We start from the raw sequence: 6,415 nt of genomic DNA on the forward strand, positions 1-6,415 counted from the left end.
CGAGTAAAGAGTGAAATTCGTTCGAAATAGAGCGGTGACACTCTTGGGAGTACAAAGAACGAGTAAATTTTATACCCTCCACCATACGATGGAGGGTATATTAACTTTGTCATTCCATTTGTAACTTCTCGAAATACTCATGTCAGACCCAATACGGTATATATATTTTTGATTAGGGTAAAATTCTAAGTCGATTCAGCGATGTCCGTCTTTCTGTCTCTCTGTTGTAATCACGCTATCTTTCGAACGAACTGAGATAGAACGCTAAAATTTTGCACACATGTTTATTTTGTCAGTGGCAGGTTAAGTTCGCCATGTAGGTTCACGTTTTCATATAGCCCCCATATAACTGTACCTCCCGATATTCGATATTTTGATGATTTTAGCGCATTATTAACCGGAATTGATTCAAATTACATATTTAGAGTTTGTAATGGGAACTACAGTCTGTGACAGAAAATTGTCTATCCAGGTACGAGTCTTCGTATAGGCCCCGTATATCAGTACCTCGCTATATTCGGTATTTTGACGATTTTAGGTACAATACCCACCGAAATTTTTTGAGATGTCGTATTTGAAGTTCGTAATGGATGCTACAGCCTGTGACAGAAATTTGTCGTTGCTGGTCCAGGTCTTCGCACAGCTCCGATATAACGGTACCTCTCTATATACCATATTTTGATGATTTTAGCTACATTATTCACCGGTTATTTCAAATTTCGAATTTAAATATGGTAATAGCTTATGACAAACAATGCCTATGTAGGTCCACGTCGTATAGACCCCAATATAACGGCTATATTCGGTATTTTTAAAATTTTAATAGAATTTTTAATAGATTTTATTTTTTGAAAATTTCCAAATTTGTTTCAAATGGTGGAGGGTATTCAAGTTCGGCCTGGCTGAACTTACTGCGTTTTAGCTTGTTTTTACTTTATTTAGACTTAGAGCAAAATCTAACACTATATATTATCGAGTAATTCAGCTGCTACTCTAATTTTTAAAAAGGAGAAACTCGGGAGCTTTCCCACACAAGGCAAAAAAGTGAAGAGTAATCGACGTATAAAATTTCCACGGTTCGAGCAATACCGCTCGCGACCAAGTTTCACTCCCGAGTGGAAATGAGCAAATCTGTGATTTGCATATTTCTGATAAAAGAATGAATATCTGCCAGAATATTGGTCATTAAATCGGATCGCCTTCGCTTTTCTTTTTATCAGAAATAATGAACCTTAAAATCGAGTTGTTTAAACAAACAAAGTTACAATCTTCTCCTTCGTTTTATGAAACTCTCGCAAGGAGCGGCAAGAGCAGAATCTGATCTTGGAGCAAAATCTCACTCTATATAGAGTAATTAGGTTGCCACTCTAATTTTTAAAAATGAAAGACTCGGGAGCGATCCCGCACAAAACAAAAAAGTGAAGGGTAACCTCCGTATAAAACTCCCACGCTTCGAGCTATACCGCTCGCGACCAAGTTTCACTCCCGAGTGGAAACGAGCAAATCTGTGCTCTGCATATTTCTGAAAAAATAATGAATATCTGCCAGAGTTATAGGTCATTGAATCTGATCGTCTTCCCTTTATTTTTTATAAGAAATTATTAACGTTAAAATCTAATTGTTTGTTTCAGAACTAATTTATACTCGCGAGTGAAACATGGTCGGGAGAGTTTTGAGTTTCAAACGAAGTGTGCTATTTTCTCTTTCGTTTTATGAATCTCCCGTAAGATCGATCGATAGATTTCAATCAAATTTTACTTTTCATCCAAAACGCGAAAATTCTCTCGCTCTCATTTAGGGGGAATAGAATATACTCGTTTTTTTTACTCGAATGACTACTCTCACACGACTTCGAGCAACAGTGGAGTTGTAAGCAATGGCCTCAGCAGTCCCACTTTATAACTACCCCTTGGTTCTCGCAAATTACCTTAACACAAAACAGAAAATGAGAGTGATATGAGAGACATTACTTCTCATATGCTCCCCTCATAATGTATGTTAGGATTCCGACCCCGATTTTTGGAATTTGGATTAGACGAATTCTTGGAAAAAAGACGTCGGTCATGACACTAGTCGGAGTATTATATGGGTAATTTAAAAAAAAAGTTTAGTCTTATGTTTAGTAGTAGAAATTACTGACCTTTACCATGAGTCCCCTATGTGTTATGACGTTGTACATTTCCTTGGGCGAATAAATAAAATTATAAAAAGGGAGGGCTCAACCGGGATTTGAACCCGGGACCTCTCGCACCCAAAGCGAGAATCATACCCCTAGACCATTGAGCCGCATGGCAACCCTATTTGAGAGTTTTCTGAAAAATACTCTCTCTCTCTCTCTCACTCTCTGAAAAGAAAAATTGGGGGATTTTTAAATTGGCAAGACCTTCAAGAGCTATTAAATTCCTCTATTTGAAGTTCAGAATCTAAAACTATGTTTACATTGGAGCACTTTGCTTTTCCACATATTTTACGTTAAATTATAATCTAAATAAATACATTTTTTTATTTGCATTTCTTAAACAAATATTCGTATCTACCACATCTAATTGTCTATACCAGTTTTCATCTTCTTCATTATTTTTAAAACTATTTAAAATTCAAAACTCAAAACTAACTTTCAATTGTTTCGAATTGTATTGTTTGCTTTTCCGAATTTTTAAGGTCACACTAAATTCCGAAGTAATCATTAAGCATTGCATTATTTCTCATTAGTATTCAATACCAATCGTGTTGATTGACCCAAAGAAACTACGGTTTCACCCTTTTGCTGGAAATTCAGAAAAATACATGGTAACCCTTTTCGCATATGGGGATGTAGCTCAGATGGTAGAGCGCTCGCTTAGCATGTGAGAGGTACGGGGATCGATGCCCCGCATCTCCAATCTGATTTTTTTATTTTATGATTTGTTATTTGTTTAATAATATAAAATGTGTTTAATAATATATTACAACAACTCTACATTTATTGTTACCTTAACTCTAGCCATATATCCTCATATATGTAGGGAGTAGATAATAGAAGACTTTCTTAAGGTATTGTAAATATGTATATATGGCTGTATTATAGATTTTCAGTTGAAATTATACTTTTTGGAGAGCGGCTTTATATAGAACTCCTTCTACATGAATATCTTCTAAATGTCCTCCATACATAGAATACACCAAAAATACCTTGAATTTATAAAAATTGTACGCACGGGGTTTGTCATTCATAGATAAATGTGCCAAGACACGAATTTTCATAAAACCCAAGTTTAAATCTGCTACATATCCAACCCAATCCTATCTCACTCAATTTTTAATTCAATTTCTTGTTTATTTACCTGAACAAATAAATCAAATTAATGTTAAATAGGTATTCCGTTGATTGCATTGGCGTAGCTTTAATTTTTATACATTTGTGCATTTGTTTGTAACACGGAGAAGGAAGCGAGATAGACCCATAGGGGTCTAGGATCGTCATAGAATAACTTTCTGAGTCGATCTATGCATTTCAGTCCGTCCGTCCGTCCGGGTGTCCATTTATTCTTGTGAACAAAATGCAAGTCGCATTTATTATCCGATTGATATGAAATTTTCCAAATAATATTTGATTGGCCTAATAACGAACCTTATTGAAATTGGTGATAATCGGATCATATTTAGATATAGCTGCCATATATCTTCAACCGATTTCGGGTTAATTGTGCACCAAATGGCTAATATAAGTCCAAATGGCCTGGATTATGATACATCCCACCGAATTCAGTCTAGAAGTAAGCAAATCAAATTTGGAAAAAAATCGGTTCAGATATAGCTATATCTCCCACATATATGTTTCATCCGATTTGGGGTTTAAATTCCCTCACATGCGTAATATGCACTACAGGAATAATGATATTTGGTACCAGCTATCAGATACAGCTCTGAAATAGTGAATCAATTTTTGTCAAGATCGGTTCAGATTGTATATAGCTCCCATATATATTTCTCAACCGATTTCGGGTTAATTGTGCACCAAATGGCTAAAATCAGTACAACCGAATTCAGTCTAGAATCAAGTACATCGAATTCGGTTCGATATACCTAAAGCTCCCATTTATATGTTTCATTTCATTGGGTGTTTAAGTCTCTCACATTCGTAATATGCCTTCGACAACAATAATATTTGGTACCAGGTATCAGGATGCAGTCCAGAAATATCTCTGCCAAATTTTATCAGGATCGGTTCAAATGTGGATATAACTCCTTCAACCGATTTCGGGTTAATTTGCACCAAATGGCCAATATCAGTCCAAAAGACCTGAATTTTGGTACATCCGACCAAGTACATAAATTTGGTGAAATCGGTTCAGCTATAGCTATAGCTCCCGTATATATGTTTCATCCGATTTAGTGTTTAAGTCGCTCACATTCGTAATATGCCTTCGACAACAATGATTTTTGGCCAAATTTTATCAAGATCGGCTAAGGTTTATTGTGCAAATAATTGCTAATACCAGGCCAATGGAGTGAATTTCGGGACGTTCGCTTCCATTTTTTGGAACTCGGCTCCAATATATATTTGTTTAATATAACCATTTTCGATATCAAGCATTCCTCGGAAACTAAATTATACTGCTCTAAAGCCAAATGTTGTTCTTCTACTAAGCAAACTGTAGTTTCATTCTGGCACTGATGCTTCTTATTATAATACTGATTTGATACTGATACTCTCCAATTCAGTTTTCTTTGAAAGTTTACAACTCCCTCTCTGTTTTGTGGGTGTTGTTTTCTAGCTCTATTCATATTTATGCTAGTGATCACGAAACAAACTAACAAAGAGGGCGAAGAATAAAAGTAACAGTGCTTATGTGGGGTCTGTTCAGTAAGTGATAAACAGTGATGCTTCTATAGCGTTTTTCACATAAACCGCAGGGTTAAGCTTAATTACGAGAATTTATTTTAAGTAATTTGCTATTTAAATGAATTTGAAAATTAAATTCACGGAAAATACTAAATTCAATACAATGTAAACGTACTATAAGTCTTTAATTTACTTATTTAACAGACTAAATCCCTTCGAAAACTTTCAAGCAATCAGCTGATTTATAAACAAAACAACTTGTCCGCTACATCGCAAAATTTGTGTATTTTATTAAAATGAGCTAAGCATGTCCGATTTTGCAACTTTGTTGTCAAAATAATTACAATCATAATAATGACAAATAAATAATAATATAACAATAATATAATAATAATAATAATAATAATAATAATAATAATAATAATAATAAAATAATAATAATAATAATAATAATATAATAATAATATAAAATAATAAAAACAAAATAATAATCACAATAATAATAATAATAATAATATAATAATAATAATAATAATAATAATAATAATAATAATAATTATAATAATAATAATAATAATATAATAATATATTAATAATAATAATAAAAATAATAATAATAATAATAATATAATAATAATTAAATAATAATAATAATAATAATATAATAATAATAATATATAATAATAATAATAATAATAATAATAAATAATAATAATAATAATAAAATAATAATAATAATAATAATATAATAATAATAATAATAATAAATAATAATAATAATAAAATATAATAATCTAATACTAATAATAATAATAATAATAATAATCATAATAATAATACTAATAATAATAATAATAATATATAATAATAATAATAATATAATAATAAATATAATAATAATAATATAATAATAATAATAATAATAATAATAATAATACATAATAATACTCAATATAATAATAATAATAATAATAATAATAATAAATAATAATAATAATAATAATAAATAATAATAATAATAATAATAATAATAATAATAATAATACTAATAATAATAATAAATAATAATAATAATAATAATATAATATAATAATAATAATAATAATAATAATAATAATAATAATAATAAAAATAATAATAATAAAAATAAAACTAATATTAATAATTGGAATTCCGAATTCTAAAAAAATAATGTTTTAAACTTGCTTCCTTATGCGGCTTCCTCTGAAACTGAGCAAATCATTATTTCACAAAGTTCTAAAATTACCCCATTTCATCTCCTCACCACTCCTAAAAAAACTGTGGAATCTACGACCCTGATTGCCTTTCCAATATCATAATATATGCAAAAACGTTCATTATGGCAATCTGTGCCACACGAATTTATGATGGTCTGCCCTTTGTTTAAGCTACCAATCATTTTTCAAGATTTCCAAAAATTCCACAACAGCAGCCAAAGGCGGCACCTAGCCTAACTGCACTCTGCATAAATACCGCCATGATAAGTTCATATGCGGGGTCATATCGTCCGGTAGACGCATGATGCCACCCATTATTATCATGTGACACTTTGCGTACGTTTTTTGGAAA

The 6,415-nt window shown here is 31.2% G+C and overlaps 1 non-coding gene across 1 annotated transcript; it reads right to left on the reverse strand.

The window, feature by feature from the left end:
* Positions 1–2,214: 2,214 nt before the first annotated feature.
* Positions 2,215–2,286, reverse strand: TRNAP-UGG (transfer RNA proline (anticodon UGG)). Its single transcript has one exon. It is a non-coding gene; the product is annotated as a tRNA-Pro (tRNA).
* Positions 2,287–6,415: the final 4,129 nt, after the last annotated feature.

This window comes from Musca domestica, unplaced genomic scaffold (genome assembly GCF_030504385.1).
Source record: "Musca domestica strain aabys unplaced genomic scaffold, Musca_domestica.polishedcontigs.V.1.1 12, whole genome shotgun sequence".
Lineage (NCBI taxonomy): Eukaryota > Metazoa > Arthropoda > Insecta > Diptera > Muscidae > Musca > Musca domestica.